This window comes from Bombina bombina, chromosome 2, assembly GCF_027579735.1.
Source record: "Bombina bombina isolate aBomBom1 chromosome 2, aBomBom1.pri, whole genome shotgun sequence".
NCBI lineage: Eukaryota > Metazoa > Chordata > Amphibia > Anura > Bombinatoridae > Bombina > Bombina bombina.
Window position 1 is genome coordinate 1417824710 of NC_069500.1, and position 18464 is coordinate 1417843173.

The window sequence follows — 18464 nt, forward strand, 5'->3', positions numbered from 1 at the left end:
GGAGTCACAGTAGCTTTAGAAGGAGCGGAGAGGTTATGTAGCAGAGCAGTAATCTGGTCAAGCTTGGAATCCAAAGATTGCAAATGAGCAGAATGATTTCCTAGAAGTTCCCTTGTAGAGCCACAGCCCTGGATAACTCATCAGGGTCCATATTATGGCCCATTTGTACTGTCAGGTTAGGAAAAGTCCAGAAGAAGACCCAAATGCTAGGGCGAACTTAAACAACACCCTTGCACTCTGAGTTTAATCCAGGACGTGACCCCACGACAACCTCTAAAAAACAATGTACTTACGATATGGAGCAGGGTTAGCCTGAGTCCAAAGTAATTCAAGATATCAGCCAAATAGACTTCTGAGTAAGGAACTGGTTACAGGAAAAGTCTTCCACAGAATCAGGAGAGCAGGGATAGTCACTTATACTCAGACAGAGGAAGGGTAAACAAGAAACAGTTAATAATGCAGGAGTAGATAACTTGTTATCAGGCAGTTTGAGGGTTAATACTGTGTAGTCAGTCCTTGAAGAGTTTGGCAACAGGTTATCAGGCAGTTTGTTGGTTTATACTGAATAGTCAGTACATGCAGAGTTAGATAACAGGTAGTTTGAGGGTTAATACAGATTAATCAGTACTTGCAGGGATTGGCAACAGGTTGTCATGCAGCATGAGAGTTTCACAGAATAGACAGTCTTTGCAATGTTTGGCAACAGGATATCAAGCAGTTTGAAGGTTTACACTGAATTAACAGTATTTGCAGAGTTTTGGCCACAGGTAAACATGCAGTTTCAGAGTTTCACAGAATAAACAGTCTTTGCAATGTTTGGCAACAGATTATCAAGCAGTTTGAAGGTTTACACTGAGTAAACAGTATTTGCAGAGTTTTGGCAACAGGTAAACACGCAGATTGAGAGATTCACAGAATAAATAGTACTTGCAATGTTCCGCAACAGGTTATCAGGAAGTTAGAGGATTAACCCAGGATAGTCAGTCTTTGCAGAGTTTGGCAGTTAGAGAGATTCCACAGCGAAGTCCTCACAGGAGCCACAAAGAGTAACAAACAAACGGGCACTGAAGAAACAGGAAGCCCGGAATAAAAAGCCTGGTAGTGACATCAGGAAGGGGCGGCTCAGACTACTTGTCAATCAAGCACACAGAGAGGACAGCTGGAGCTTCCCAGCGGCCGAGCGTGACAAATAATGCTTATTTGCAAACAGACAAATAAATCTGTGATGAGACTTTTTAAGGAAAAAATATCTAAAAAAATTTGCATATGATTTAAAAAAAAGTTTTGTTATGAAAGGAATGGTATTAATAGTTATGTAATTATGGATATTTGTAAATTCATAAGATATACTATGAAACACGTGTTACAATGAAATAGGATAGTATACACTTTGTTGCATTAATAAAAAATATATAAATTTGTTGTTATTTCAATATATATAGCAAAATATATACCATTTTCTGTGACAATGTTTGGAATAAATCATTGTCTCCAATAAAAAAATGAAAAAATGAAGAAACTGTCTTTGCCTCCTCCTGGTGGCCAGGTTCTGTATTTCCCACAAGTAAGGAATGAAGCCTGGAATCTCCTCATACAGATGGAAATGAAATTATCAGGTAAGCATAATTATTTTTTTAACCCTAGCTATCTGTCCGGTTTGAAAAAACGGTTATTTCTGGTACTCAGTGTACCAGGAAGCTATTTTTAGTGCCTCTCTGTGACGCAGCAGTAATTTGAGCTTGGCAGTTGCGGTCAGATGACCGGCTTTACTTCATAACGTTTCTAAAAAGAGAGGTTTTTTTTCTCCATTTCTGGGTGATCTGGTCTTAATTGGTAGCGGTAAGGCACCTCAGTAACTCAGGTGTGGGGTTGCCTGAGGGGTATTTTTTATTTTTTTATTTGAGGTTTAAAATAAGGCATCATGTAAATTGATGATATGCATTCCAGAAAGAAGTAAAAAAGAAAAGGGCACAACAAGTAGATAGTATACCAAATATGCTATATACCTCCATAATGATAGATGAGGCCACTTTTGGACCTCCAATGTATGTGAAAATGTTATTGGAGGTAAGTACCAACTAAAGAGATCTCATCTGAATAACCTCATTTTTTCTTTGTTTATACTGTTACATAAGCATAGTCAAATATAAACATAATAAAAATAACAATAAGAACACCACCAAGGGAGCCTTCCACTATAGTAAAATATAACATCTGGTTATTGCTAGTATATATACATTGTTAACCTTGATAATCAACCTAGTCATATTGGGTGCTATATAATGTGAAAGTGCCTCTTAAAGGAGGAGTAATAAACCCCAAAGGGCATGTAAAAATATCTACCAAACAATCCAGTATTTAAATATGTATAGTAGGACACCTCTCTGGGAGCTGGCTGTATTCTCTGCTAACATGACATAGAATTAATATAAAGTGAGGTTGACAGCACATTTATTTTGTGCCTACTCATTAGCCTAAGATTATATATATATTAGCACTGTGATACTTATTAGGACCTATCATTTCTAGAAACATAATTAAGACACTATACACATATAGTATCAGCACATTTACAAATGTAGATCCTGTGGACAATAACTTGAGAGTATTATGTCACCATAGCAGTTGGCAGTTAAGGTTACACATTTCAAGCTTACTAAGGTATTAAGAAGCCTGCTGGGAAATAGGTACCTCTGATGGAGATAATAAATAGCAGGGTGACAAGAGCCTAAGGTGAAAGCATTAAGCATGTAGCTAGTAACGTAGGTAACTTAGTATATTGCCATATCAGTAGGATGTATAAGCTAACCATATTCTAACCTAACATAAGCCCAATGCAACCTGCTGGGTATAGACAACTCAGGGGGAAGTACACAAGCCCAGTCAGTTGTAGTAGGTCAAAACATGGTTAACTATAAGTACACTTGAGGATGGATTACAAGAGTAAGGGTACTACCTCTGAAGTAAAAAAACAAAAGAAAACAAAAATTATCTGTGAGCATTAGAAAAGCTGATAATAATAGACCAGGCACAATATACCTCTGTAACATTTTGTGACATTATTGCATGCTAGTGATATGGAAAGCATGTAACCACAGCACAAGAGCATGTCATTTCATATCTATGGGCTGTGCTACATATAAATTGGAGCCGTCATTAGGGCAAAGGCAGACTAAATGTAGATAAGAGGAGTAAAGTCATATATAACAGTAAAAGGCAGCAACAGTTTACTTCTCGTTATAACAAGGTGCAATTTGCTTCTAAACTGTATACAGGTGGCCCTGTTCAATTTACACCGTTTCAGAATAACAACCTTTTTTTCCAGTCATGTGACTGCTATTGGAAAGCATTGAGAAGCAGTGCATTTATTAAAATAGCCAGTAGGTGGAGCTGTCCACTTGTGTTGCAGCAAAGCCAAGCAAGCTGAAATTAATCAGTTTAACCAGACCTGAGCTATCGAGCAGATTTCAAAGGAACAAGATCTTCCTGTCTATAAATCAGTCCAGATTGGAATACATAGAAAGAACCGTTTGCAGAAAAATGCAAATGAAGTCTGTGTTGTGTGATTATTTTATTAGGTTTATAATGCTGTTTAGCAAATGTTTTTGTTCATTTAACTTAGTCTAATTATATATTCTGTGTTGTGGGGTTATTTTATTAGGTTTATAATGCTGTTTAGCATTTAAAGTCTTCATTTTAAAGCTTTAAAAATAATGTATTAGGTGTTACTTATGACAATTTTGAGAGGTGCCTGGAATCTAACTCCTTCGCTTCCCATTGACTTACATTATAAACTGGGTTTCAATTTACAACGGTTTCAATTTACAACCATTCCTTCTGGAACCTAACCCCAGCGTAAACTGAGGGCTACCTGTATATAGCTGGTATCCATGCATCCCTAAAGACTCAACCTATACAAGTCTTCCTGCACATTGATTATATATGTGGACCCTTGCTAAGGATATAGCAAACACTGTCTTCGTAATCAGCAGCCTTCACTGTAAAGCAAAAAGTCTCGCTTCATGAACTGACTAAGCACAGATTAGATTAAGTAATGTATGTTTAAAGGGAGATATCACTCCGTTACCCAATCCAACGATTGTCTTATCCAGGGGGGTAACAAAGTATTGGGAGCACCCTGGAGGAAACGGTATTATCACTCCACTCCAGTTTTTAACAAAGAGCATAAGTTTCCAACTATGTCCATTCCTTGGAGTCGGGAGGAGATGCCTGCTAGAGTTCTCTTGGGTGGATGTTTCTTAGAGTCTTGTGCAAATGCGGAGGCAGTTGCATTCATATCGATGCCGCTTACCTCAGTCCCCAAAAAGTCGGCACAGTGTACACCATCCTTCTCAACACGTTGTGTCATGGCCTCTGTTTACCTCATTGTAGATTGTGCAGCAGGAAATTCTATCTTTTTACTTCCACTGTCCAGGCTAACTGGTAAGCGCTGGGGTTTCAAAGTGTCACCACACCGTCTTCTGCCGCTATAAGCTCAAATTGTGTAGTTTGCTGAGGGATATAGATGTCCTGATCTGTGCTCAGAGCTTGATCGTGTGGCGAGGGCGCCTCTAGGTCTGCAGAGCATACTTGAGTACTATCTCCTCCATTTTCTTTTTCAGCTTTTTCTCCGGCTCTAGTACTCTGATTACCAAACTGAAGTGCAAGTGCACGCAGACTATGCCATTCAGCGGACAGCACATGCGATAGCTTTGCGTGGTGTCATTGAACAGACGGGTCACGGCCCCAAGGATCAGGTTGGTGTTAGAATCCATCTGTTCTGTTTGCTTGTCAATATAGTAAAGGGTGGATTAAGCCCCTCACGTACTTTTCTTGTGTGCAGCTCTCCTCCTTGAAGATTTGAGGCAGCGTTGAGTATCTGCCTTAAAACCCAGTTTCCCGGGGGGGGGGGGGGGATTAAAGCGGCAGCACTGGTCACGCAAATGATCGGCCCTAAAGATAATGGCAACCACCTTGTGACTCAGCTAAAGAGCATAGGCGGTTAGCAATCTTGATGCAGATCTGAGCTTCACTTCTCTTCAAGCTATTGTAAAGCATAGATATACTTTATATTTGAGGAATATCTGAAAATAGTGTCTATAAAAGACGATTGAAGTCAGGAGCTCCACGCAGATGCGTCTTGCTGCTTTAGCTATAGGCTCCGCCCCTCGCCTGAGGGGTATTTTAGAAGTTTATTTGATGTTTATTAAATGTTTTTCTTTCATGTAATTAGCAAGAGTCCATGAGCTAGTGACGTATGGGATATACATTCCTACCAGGAGGGGCAAAGTTTCCCAAACCTTAAAATGCCTATAAATACACCCCTCACCACACCCACAATTCAGTTTTACAAACTTTGCCTCCTATGGAGGTGGTGAAGTAAGTTTGTGCTAGATTCTACGTTGATATGCGCTCCGCAGCAGGTTGGAGCCCGGTTTTCCTCTCAGCGTGCAGTGAATGTCAGAGGGATGTGAGGAGAGTATTGCCTATTTGAATGCAATGATCTCCTTCTACGGGGTCTATTTCATAGGTTCTCTGTTATCGGTCGTAGAGATTCATCTCTTACCTCCCTTTTCAGATCGACGATATACTCTTATATATATATACCATTACCTCTGCTGATTTTCGTTTCAGTACTGGTTTGGCTTTCTACAACATGTAGATGAGTGTCCTGGGGTAAGTAAGTAAGCTTATTTTCTGTGACACTCTAAGCTATGGTTAGGCACTTTTTATAAAGTTCTAAATATATGTATTCAAACATTTATTTGCCTTGACTCAGGATGTTCAACATTCCTTATTTTTCAGACAGTCAGTTTCATACTTGGGATAAATGCATTTGTTTCAATCATTTTTTCTTACCTTAAAAAATTTGACTTTTTCCCTGTGGGCTGTTAGGCTCGCGGGGGCTGAAAATGCTTCATTTTATTGCGTCAATTTTATTGCGTTTCCGGCGTCATACGTGTCGCCGGAAGTTGCGTCATTTTTTTACTTTTTTTGCGTCAAAAGTGTCAGCGTTCCGGATGTGGCGTCAAAAGCATTTAGGCGCCAAATAATGTGGGCGTCTTTTTTGGCGCTAAAAAATATGGGCGTCATTTTTGTCTCCACATTATTTAAGTCTTATTATTTATTGCTTCTGGTTGCTAGAAGCTTGTTCACTGGCATTTTTTTTCCCATTCCTGAAACTGTCATTTAAGGAATTTGATCAATTTTGCTTTATATGTTGTTTTTTCTTTTACATATTGCAAGATGTTCCACGTTGCAACTGAGTCAGAAGATACTTCAGGAAAATCACTGCCCAGTGCTGGAGCTACCAAGCTAAGTGTATCTGCTATAAACTTTTGGTATCTGTTTCTCCAGCTGTTGTTTGTATTGCATGTCATGACAAACTTATTAATGCAGATAAAATTTCCTTTAGTACTGTTACATTACCTGTTGCTGTTCTGTCAACATCTAATTTTCAGAGTGTTCCTGATAACATAAGAGATTTTATTTTTTAAATCCATTAAGAAGGCTATGTCTGTTATTTCTCCTTCTAGTATACATAAAAGTCTTTTAAAACTTCTCTTTTTTCAGATGAATTTTTAAATGCACATCATCATACTGATAATGGTTCTTCTGGTTCAGAGGTTTCTGTCTCAGAGGTTGATGCTGATAAATCTTTGTATTTGTTCAAGATGGAATTTATTCGTTCTTTACTTAAAGAAGTATTAATTGCATTAGAAATAGAGGATTCTGGTCCTCTTGATACTAAATCTAAACGTTTAAATAAGGTTTTTAAATCTCCTGTAGTTATTCCAGAAGTATTTTCTCTCCCTGATGCTATTTCTGAAGTAATTTCCAGGGAATGGAATAATTTGGGTAATTCATTTACTCCTTCTAACGTTTAAGCAATTATATCCTGTGCCATCTGACAGATTAGAGTTTTGGGACAAAATCTCTAAGGTTAATGGGGCTGTCTCTACTCCTGCTAAAACGTACTACTATTCCTATGGCAGATAGTACTTCATTTAAGGATCCTTTAGATAGGAAAATTGAATCCTTTCTAAGAAAAGCTTACTTATGTTCAGGTAATCTTCTTAGACCTGCTATATTTTTAGCGGATGTTGCTGCAGCTTCAACTTTTTGGTTAGAAGTTTTAGCGCAACAAGTAACAGATCATAATTTTATAGCATTATTATTATTCTATAACATGCTAATAATTTTATTTGTGATACCAACTTTTGATATCATTAGAGTTGATGTCAGGTATATGTTTCTAGCTATTTTAGCTAGAAAAGCTTTATGGCTTAAAACTTGGAATGCTAATATGTCTTCTAAGTCAACTTTGCTTTCCCTTTCTTTCCAGGGTAATAAATTATTCGATTTTCAGTTGGATTCTATTATCTCAACTGTTACTGGAGGGAAGGGAACTTTTTTACCAAAGGATAAAAAATCTAAAGTAAATTTAGGTCTATTAATCATTTTCGTTCCTTTCCTCACAACAAGGAACGAAAGCCTGATCCTTCATCCTCAGGAGCGGTATCAGTTTGGAAACCATTTCCAGTTTCGAATATATCCAAGCCTTATAGAAACCTATAGCCAGCTCCTAAATACCCATGAAGGTGCGGCCCTCATTCCAGCTCAGCTGGTATGGGGCAGTTTACGTTTTCTTCAAGGAAATTTGGATCAATTCCGTTCACAATCTCTGGTTTCAGAACATTGTTTCAGAAAGGTACAGAATTGGCTTCAAGTTAAGGCCTCCTGCAAAGAGATTTTTTTCTTTCCCGTGTCCCAGTAAACACAGCAAAGGCTCAGCATTTCTGAAATGTGTTTCAGATCTAGAGTTGGCTGGAGTAATTATGCCAGTTCCAGTTCTGGAACAGGGGCTGGGGTTTCTCTTGTTAAGTGTATCCAGTCCACGGATCATCCATTACTTATGGGATATTAACTCCTCCCCAACAGGAAGTGCAAGAGGATTCACCCAGCAGAGCTGCTATATAGCTCCTCCCCTAACTGCCATTACCAGTCATTCTCTTGCACCCAACGAATAGATAGGATGTGTGAGAGGACTGTGGTGATTATACTTAGTTTCATACCTTCAATCAAAAGTTTGTTATTTTATAATAGCACCGGAGTGTGTTATTCCTTCTCTGGTAGAATTTGAAGAAGAATCTACCTGAGTTTTTCTATGATTTTAGCCGGAGTAGTTAAGATCATATTGCTGTTTCTCGGCCATCTGAGGAGAGGTAAACTTCAGATCAGGGGACAGCGGGCAGATTAATCTGCAAAGAGGTATGTAGCAGCTTATTATTTTCTGACAATGGAATTGATGAGAAAATTCTGCCATACCGATATAATGTAAACTCAGCCTTAAATGCAGTAGCAGCAACTGGTATCAGGCTGTCATGTATGTATATTTTACACTTCAGTATTCTGGGGAATGGCACTTCACTGGAATTATACTGTATGCATAAAACTTTAGCCTAATTTGCAGGGACTAGCAACAGGCTTTTTAATAACACTCAATTTATTAATGTTTACACATTTTTTGCTGGCATGTAAAATCGTGAGGTACTGGGTGAAAAAATGTTTTGGGCACTATTTTTTTCCACTTGGCAGTCGTTTTATTTAATTTATGACAGTTTACTGATCTCTCTCACTGTTATGTGTGAGGGGGAGGGGCCTTTTTTGGCGCTTTTGCTACGCATCAAAAAATTCAGTCAGAAGTTTATTGTCTTCCCTGCATGATCCGGTTCATCTCTACAGAACTCAGGGGTCTTCAAAACTTGTTTTGAGGGAGGTAATCACTCACAGCAGAGCTGTGAGATTGTAGTTGACTGTGATAAAAAAACGTTTATTTCTGTATTTTTTTTCTGCTATCAGGGTTAGTTATCCTTTGCTAATGGGAGCAATCCTTTGCTAAAATTGTGTTTTTTACAAAGATTTGATGCTATAACTTTTCAGTTTATTAATTTTCAACTGTCATAACTTTTTCTGTGCTTCTTATAGGCACAGTACGTTTTCATATTATAGTAAATTACTTGAAAAGTATTTCCAAGTTGCTAGTTTATTTGCTAGTGTGTTAAACATGTCTGATTCAGAGGAAGATATCTGTGCTATATGTGCTAAAGCCAAAGTGGAGCCCAATAGAAATTTATGTACTAACTGTATTGATGCTACTTTAAATAAAAGTCAATCTGTACAAATTGAACATATTTCACCAAACAACGAGGGGAGAGTTATGCCGACTGACTCGCCTCACGTGTCAGTACCTGCATCTCCCGCTCGGGAGGTGCGTGATATTGTAGCGCCGAGTACATCTGGGCGGCCATTACAAATCACATTACAGGATATGGCTACTGTTATGACTGAAGTTTTGGCTAAATTACCAGAACTAAGAGGTAAGCGTGATCACTCTGGGGTGAGAACAGAGTGCGCTGATAATATTAGGGCCATGTCAGACACTGCGTCACAATTTGCAGAACATGAGGACGGAGAGCTTCATTCTGCGGGTGACGGTTCTGATCCAAACAAACTGGATTCAGATATTTCAAATTTTAAATTTAAGCTGGAAAACCTCCGTGTATTACTAGGGGAGGTGTTAGCGGCTCTGAATGATTGTAACACAGTTGCAATACCAGAGAAAATGTGTAGGTTGGATAAATATTTTGCGGTACCGGCGAGTACTGACGTTTTTCCTATACCTAAGAGACTTACTGAAATTGTTACTAAGGAGTGGGATAGACCCGGTGTGCCGTTCTCACCCCCTCCGATATTTAGAAAGATGTTTCCAATAGACGCCACCACACGGGACTTATGGCAAACGGTCCCTAAGGTGGAGGGAGCAGTTTCTACTTTAGCTAAGCGTACCACTATCCCGGTGGAGGATAGCTGTGCCTTTTCAGATCCAATGGATAAAAAGTTAGAGGGTTACCTTAAGAAAATGTTTGTTCAACAAGGTTTTATATTGCAACCTCTTGCATGCATTGCGCCTGTCACGGCTGCAGCAGCATTTTGGTTTGAGTCTCTGGAAGAGACACTTGAATCAGCTCCATTAGATGAGATTACACACAAGCTTAAAGCTCTTAAGTTAGCTAACTCATTTATTTCAGATGCCGTAGTACATCTAACTAAACTTACGGCTAAGAATTCCGGATTCGCCATTCAGGCACGCAGAGCACTGTGGCTAAAATCCTGGTCAGCTGACGTTACTTCTAAATCTAAATTGCTTAATATACCTTTCAAAGGGCAGACCTTATTCGGGCCCGGGTTGAAAGAAATTATCGCTGACATTACAGGAGGTAAAGGCCATGCCCTGCCTCAAGACAGAGCCAAACCTAAGGCTAGACAGTCTAATTTTCGTTCCTTTCGTAATTTCAAAGCAGGAGCAGCATCAACTTCCTCTGCACCAAAACAGGAAGGAGCTGTTGCTCGCTACAGACAAGGCTGGAGACCTAACCAGTCCTGGAACAAGGGCAAGCAGGCCAGGAAACCTGCTGCTGCCCCTAAGACAGCATGAATCGAGGGCCCCCGATCCGGGAACGGATCTAGTGGGGGGCAGACTTTCTCTCTTCGCCCAGGCTTGGGCAAGAGATGTCCAGGATCCCTGGGCGTTAGAGATCATATCTCAGGGATACCTTCTAGACTTCAAATTCTCTCCCCCAAGAGGGAGATTTCATCTGTCAAGGTTGTCAACAAACCAAATAAAGAAAGAGGCGTTTCTACGCTGCGTACAAGATCTTTTATTAATGGGAGTGATCCATCCGGTTCCGCGGTCGGAACAAGGACAAGGGTTTTACTCAAATCTGTTTGTGGTTCCCAAAAAAGAGGGAACTTTCAGGCCAATCTTGGATTTAAAGATCCTAAACAAATTCCTAAGAGTTCCATCGTTCAAAATGGAAACTATTCGGACAATTTTACCCATGATCCAAAAGGGTCAGTACATGACCACAGTGGATTTAAAGGATGCTTACCTTCACATACCGATTCACAAAGATCATTACCGGTATCTAAGGTTTGCCTTTCTAGACAGGCATTACCAGTTTGTAGCTCTTCCATTCGGATTGGCTACGGCTCCGAGAATCTTCACAAAGGTTCTGGGTGCTCTTCTGGCGGTACTAAGACCGCGAGGAATTGCGGTAGCTCCGTACCTAGACGACATTCTGATACAAGCTTCAAGCTTTCAAACTGCCAAGTCTCATACAGAGTTAGTACTGGCATTTCTAAGGTCGCATGGATGGAAGGTGAACGAAAAGAAGAGTTCTCTCTTTCCACTCACAAGAGTTCCCTTCTTGGGGACTCTTATAGATTCTGTAGAAATGAAGATTTACCTGACAGAAGACAGGTTAACAAAGCTTCAAAATGCATGCCGTGTCCTTCATTCCATTCAACACCCGTCAGTAGCTCAATGCATGGAGGTGATCGGCTTAATGGTAGCAGCAATGGACATAGTACCCTTTGCACGCCTACATCTCAGACCGCTGCAATTGTGCATGCTAAGTCAGTGGAATGGGGATTACTCAGACTTGTCCCCTACTCTGAATCTGGATCAAGAGACCAGAAATTCTCTTCTATGGTGGCTTTCTCGGCCACATCTGTCCAGGGGGATGCCATTCAGCAGGCCGGACTGGACAATTGTAACAACAGACGCCAGCCTACTAGGTTGGGGCGCTGTCTGGAATTCTCTGAAGGCTCAGGGACAATGGAATCAGGAGGAGAGTCTCCTACCAATAAACATTCTGGAATTGAGAGCAGTTCTCAATGCCCTTCTGGCTTGGCCCCAGTTAACAACTCGGGGGTTCATCAGGTTTCAGTCGGACAACATCACGACTGTAGCTTACATCAACCATCAGGGAGGGACAAGAAGCTCCCTAGCAATGATGGAAGTATCAAAGATAATTCGCTGGGCAGAGTCTCACTCTTGCCACCTGTCAGCAATCCACATCCCGGGAGTGGAGAACTGGGAGGCGGATTTCCTAAGTCGTCAGACTTTTCATCCGGGGGAGTGGGAACTTCATCCGGAGGTCTTTGCCCAAATACTTCGACGTTGGGGCAAACCAGAGATAGATCTCATGGCGTCTCGACAGAACGCCAAGCTTCCTCGTTACGGGTCCAGATCCAGGGATCCGGGAGCGGTTCTGATAGATGCTTTGACAGCACCTTGGACCTTCGGGATGGCTTATGTGTTTCTACCCTTCACGATGCTTCCTCGATTGATTGCCAGAATCAAACAGGAGAGAGCATCAGTGATTCTAATAGCGCCTGCATGGCCACGCAGGACTTGGTATGCAGATCTAGTGGACATGTCATCCTGTCCACCTTGGTCGCTACCTCTGAAACAGGACCTTCTTATCCAGGGTCCCTTCAAACATCAAAATCTAATTTCTCTGAAGCTGACTGCTTGGAAATTGAACGCTTGATTTTATCAAAACGTGGTTTTTCTGAGTCAGTTATTGATACCTTAATACAGGGTAGGAAGCCTGTTACCAGAAAGATTTACCATAAGATATGGCGCAAATACTTATATTGGTGCGAATCCAAGAGTTACTCATGGAATAAGGTTAGGATTCCGAGGATATTGTCTTTTCTACAAGAAGGTTTAGAAAAGGGTTTATCCGCTAGTTCCTTAAAGGGACAGATTTCAGCTCTGTCCATTCTTTTACACAAACGTCTGTCAGAAGTTCCGGACGTTCAAGCTTTTTGTCAGGCTTTAGCTAGTATCAAGCCTGTGTTTAAAACTGTTGCTCCACCATGGAGTTTGAACTTAGTTCTTAATGTTTTACAGGGGGTTCCGTTTGAACCCCTTCATTCCATCGATATCAAGTTGTTATCTTGGAAAGTTCTGTTTTTAATGGCGATTTCCTCGGCTCGAAGAGTTTCTGAGTTATCTGCCTTACATTGTGATTCTCCTTATCTGATTTTTCATTCAGACAAGGTAGTTCTGCGTACTAAACCTGGGTTCCTACCTAAGGTGGTCACTAACAGGAATATCAATCAAGAGATTGTGGTTCCATCTTTGTGTCCTAATCCTTCTTCGAAAAAGGAACGTCTGCTACACAATCTAGATGTAGTCCGTGCCCTGAAATTTTATCTACAGGCAACTAAGGATTTTCGACAAACGTCTTCCCTGTTTGTCGTTTATTCTGGTCAGAGGAGAGGTCAAAAAGCTTCGGCTACCTCTCTCTCCTTTTGGCTTCGTAGCATAATACGGTTAGCCTATGAGACTGCTGGACAGCAGCCTCCTGAAAGAATTACAGCACATTCTACTAGAGCTGTGGCTTCCACTTGGGCCTTTAAGAATGAGGCTTCTGTTGAACAGATTTGCAAGGCTGTAACTTGGTCTTCTCTTCATACTTTTTCCAAATTTTACAAATTTGACACTTTTGCTTCTTCCGCGGCTGTTTTTGGGAGAAAGGTTCTTCAGGCAGTGGTTCCTTCCGTATAAAGAGCCTGCCTGTCCCTCCCGTCATCCGTGTACTTTAGCTTTGGTATTGGTATCCCATAAGTAATGGATGATCCGTGGACTGGATACACTTAACAAGAGAAAACATAATTTATGCTTACCTGATAAATTTATTTCTTTTGTAGTGTATCCAGTCCACGGCCCGCCCTGTCACTTTAAGGCAGGTAATTTTTCCATTAAACTACAGTCACCACTGCACCCTATGGTTTTCCTTTCTCTGCATGTTTTCGGTCGAATGACTGGTAATGGCAGTTAGGGGAGGAGCTATATAGCAGCTCTGCTGGGTGAATCCTCTTGCACTTCCTGTTGGGGAGGAGTTAATATCCCATAAGTAATGGATGATCCGTGGACTGGATACACTACAAGAGAAATAAATTTATCAGGTAAGCATAAATTATGTTTTTATTCTATCTCTTCATTGTACCAAAGAAGGTCAATTCCTTCAGACCAGTTCCGGATCTATCTATTGAATTGTTATGTAAGGATACCAACATTCAAGATGGTAACTGTAGGACTATCCTGCCTTTTGTTTAGCAAGGGCATTATATGTCTACAATAGATTTACAGGATGCATATCTGCATATTCCGATTCATCCAGATCACTTTTAGTTTTTGAGATTCTCTTTTTAGACAAGCATTACCAGTTTTGTTGCTCTACCGTTTGGCCTAGCGTCAGCTCCAAGAATTTTTTTCAAAGGTTCTCGGTGCCCTTCTGTCTGTAATCAGAGAACAGGGTTTTGGTATTTCCTTATTTGGACGATATCTTGGTACTTGCTCAGTCTTCACATTTTCGCAGAATCTCATACGAATCGACTTGTGTTGTTTCTTCAAGATCATGGTTGGAGGATCAATTTACCATTCAGTTCATTGTTTCCTCAGACAAGGGTAACCTTTTTAGGTTTCCAGATAGATTCAGTGTCTATGACTCTGTCCTTGTCAGATAAGAGAAGTTTAACATTGTTATCAGCTTGTCAAAACTTTCAGTCACAATCATTCCCTTTGGTAGCCTTATAGGGAAATTTTTAGGTCTTAGGACTGCCGCATCGGATGCGATCTCCTTTGTTCGTTTTCACATGCGACCTCTTCTGCTCTGTATGCTGAACCAGTGGTGCAGGGATTACACAAAGATATCTCAATTAATATCTTTAAACCAATTATACGACACTCTCTGACATGGTGGACAGTTCACCATCGTTTAGTTCAGGGGGCTTCTTTGTTCTTCTGACCTAAACTATATCTCAACAGATGCAAGTCTTACAGGTTGGGGAGCTGTGTGGGGGTCTCTGACGGCACAAGGGGTTTGGGAATCTCAGGAGGTGAGATTACCGATCAATATTTTTGAACTCCGTGCAATTTTCAGAGCTCTTCAGTCTTGGCCTCTTCTGAAGAGAGAGTTGTTCATTTGTTTTCAGATAGACAATGTCACAGCTGTGGCATACATCAATCATCAAGGAGGGACTCACAGTCCTCTGGCTATGAAAGAAGTATCTTGAATTTTGGTTTGGGCGGAATCCAGCTCCTGTCTAATCTCTGCGGTTCATATCCCAGGTATAGACAATTGGGAAGCGGATTATCTCAGTCGCCAAACGTTGCATCCGGGCGAATGGTCTCTTCGCCCAGAGGTATTTCTTCAGATTGTTCAAATGTGGGAACTCCCAGAAATAGATCTGATGGCTTCTCATCTAAACAAGAAACTTCCCTGGTATCTGTCCAGATCCCGGGATCCTCGGGCGGAAGCAGTGGATACATTATCACTTCCTTGGAAGTATCATCCTGCCTATATCTTTCTGCCTCTAGTTCTTCTTCCAAGAGTATTCTCCACCTGCTGGTAGCTCCAGCATGGCCTCACAGGTTTTGGTATGCGGATCTTGTCCGGATGGCCTCTTGCCAGCTGTGGACTCTTCCGTTAAGACCAGACTTTCTGTCGCAAGGTCCTTTTTTTTTCATCGGGATCTCAAATCCTTAAATTTTAAGGTATGGAGTTTGAACGCTTGATTCTTGGTCAAAGAAGGTTTCTCTGACTCTGTGATTAAATACTATGTGACAGGCTCGTAAATCTGTATCTAGAGAGATATATTATAGAGTCTGGAAGACTTATATTTCTTAGTGTCTTTCTCATCATTTTTTCCTGGCATTCTTTTTGAATTAGGTTATATACAGGGCGAAGATTGCCCCTTATGCCAACTGGCCTTTTATTGTTTGTGAACTTTTATCTGGAACAGCTACCCTATATCACTAGGACTGCACCTTATAGCTGTTGTGTATTGGGACCACTGTTATTATATGTTTTAAAATACCTCTATATGCAGAGGGTTTCAAATGTGAGTTTGTATTTGTCTGTTTTAATATATATGTAATATTAATAAACTGTATTACACTATATATTTCTCTCTGACTCTTTTGCATGATTTGGGGAGACCCATTGGAAGTTCACTTCTACCAGGACACCAAGACAGGCACAAGCTCCTACCCAGAAAGAAAGTTCCTTTTGCCAGAGACTGCATATCTAAGAGGCAATACTTCTGCACAGTATTTCTGAATCATCCTTACCTCATTTGATTGAGGGCTTTTGAAGTAAGTGCATACCCTTAGGGGGATCTTACTGGATTTTAAGAAGAAAACCAACCATTTCACTGTGAAAGTTATAAGTGACTGTACCTTTATAGACCTTACACAGGTCTCTATACTGGGTTTTACTGTTTAAACTTATATTTTATTCATTTTAAGGTTTTAATTGATATTTGTTGCAGCACTACACTTTGCCTTAACACTGAAGTCTTTATGTCATTATATCATTAGATTAATTGTCATATACTGAGACTCACTACCTCTCATTTTTTCACCTATTTCTAATAGCGCCATCTCTACATTCCTTTTGTAAACCTATTTCTTTGGGAGGTATTGGGAAATCCTCCGACTCTTTGGAGATTGGCAGCTCATATGAAATAATAGGTGTTGATTACGTATATAGGGGTATTTATAACTACAATACATGTATCTTTAACCTATAGGAGCGCTGTTGGGTTAACTAAGAGGTTTACCCCTTTTAGTTTTCTGTCTTTCACTACATTCTTTTTGAATACCGAGAATTTTTCAGTTTCTTCAGGATGGTTTAGATAAAGGTTTGTCCGCAAGTTCCTTGAAAGGACAAATCTCTGCTCTTTCTGTTCTTTTTTCACAGAAGGATTGCTAATCTTCCTGATATTTCATTGTTTTGTACAAGCTTTGGTTCGTATAAAACCTGTCATTCAGTCAATTTCTCCTCCTTGGAGTTTGAATTTGGTTCTGGGGGCTTTTCAAGCTCCTCCTTTTGAACCCATGCATTCTTTGGTCGTTATATTACTTTCTTGGAAAGTTTTGTTTCTTTTGGCCATCTCTTCTGCCAGAAGAGTCTCTGAATTATCTGCTCTTTCTTGTGAGTCTCCTTTTCTGATTTTTCATCAGGATGAGGCGGTGCTGCGAACTTCTTTTGAATTTTTTACCTAAGGTTGTGAATTCTAACAACCTTAGTGGAGAAATTGTGGTTCCTTCATTATGTCCTAATCCTATGAATTCTAAGGAGAAATCATTGCATTCTTTGGATGCTGTTAGAGCTTTGTATTATTATGTTTAAGCTACTAAGTCTTTCCGAAAAAGACTTCTAGTCTATTTGTCATCTTTTCCGGTTCTAGAAAAGGCCAGAAAGCTTCTGCCATTTCTTTGGCATCTTGGTTGAAATCTTTATTTCATCATGCCTATGTCGAGTCGGGTAAAATTCCGCCTCGAAGGATTACAGTTCATTCTACTAGGTCAGTTTCTACTTCCTTTCGATTGATCAGATTTGCAAAGCAGCAACTTGGTCCTCTTTGCATACTTTTTCTAAATTCTACCATTTTGATGTGTTTTCTTCTTCTGAAGCAGTTTTTGGTAGAAAGGTACTTCAGGCAGTGGTTTCAGTTTGAATCTTCTGCTTATGTTTTTCATTAAGCTTTATTTTGGGTGTGGATTATTTTCAGCAGGAATTGGCTGTCTTTATTTTATCCCTCCCTCTCTAGTGACTCTTGTGTGTAAAGATCCACATCTTGGGTAGTCATTATCCCATACGTCACTAGCTCATGGACTCTTGCTAATTACATGAAAGAAAACATAATTTATGTAAGAACTTACCTGATAAATTCATTTCTTTCATATTAGCAAGAGTCCATGAGGCCCGCCCTTTTTTGTGGTGGTTATGATTTTTTTGTATAAAGCACAATTATTCCAATTCCTTATTTTATATGCTTTCACGCTTTTTTTCTTATCACCCCACTTCTTGGCTATTCGTTAAACTGAATTGTGGGTGTGGTGAGGGGTGTATTTATAGGCATTTTAAGGTTTGGGAAACTTTGCCCCTCCTGGTAGGAATGTATATCCCATACGTCACTAGCTCATGGACTCTTGCTAATATGAAAGAAATGAATTTATCAGGTAAGTTCTTACATAAATTATGTTTTTCTTAACTTTTCTCACATAATTTTAACTGGGGATCGATCCTAATTTGGAATACATTTTAAAGTGTATTTTTTCCTTAGCTCATTTTAATTGAATATTAAAATCTTTGAAACTTATCTGTACAAGTTTATTTACTGTTTCACAACATGTCTGATATGGAGCAAGAGCCTGCTCTCATGAATTCATGCTTATTATGTTTAGAATCACAAATTGCAGCTCCTATGCAATTTTGTTCTTCATGTGTCAAAAAAACCTTGCAAAATAAAGGTAACATTTTTGAGCCTATTGTCTCTTAGGATGATGCTGTTAAAATAATACCTCAGCTTTCTTCTGCTACGTCCCAAGCCTCAATGGCATCACATGCAGTGCCCTTTGGTTCCTCTATAGCTCCTAGTGGAGTTTATTTAAAAGCATAAATTGCTGCCCAGGTATCTTCAGCGAAATCTGCGGTATTAGCTGCCATTCCCAGATTACTTGAAGTGTCTAAACAAGTTTCACAAAGTTCCATACTTCAAGATGGAGACTATACGCTCCATTCTTCCTTTAGTACAAG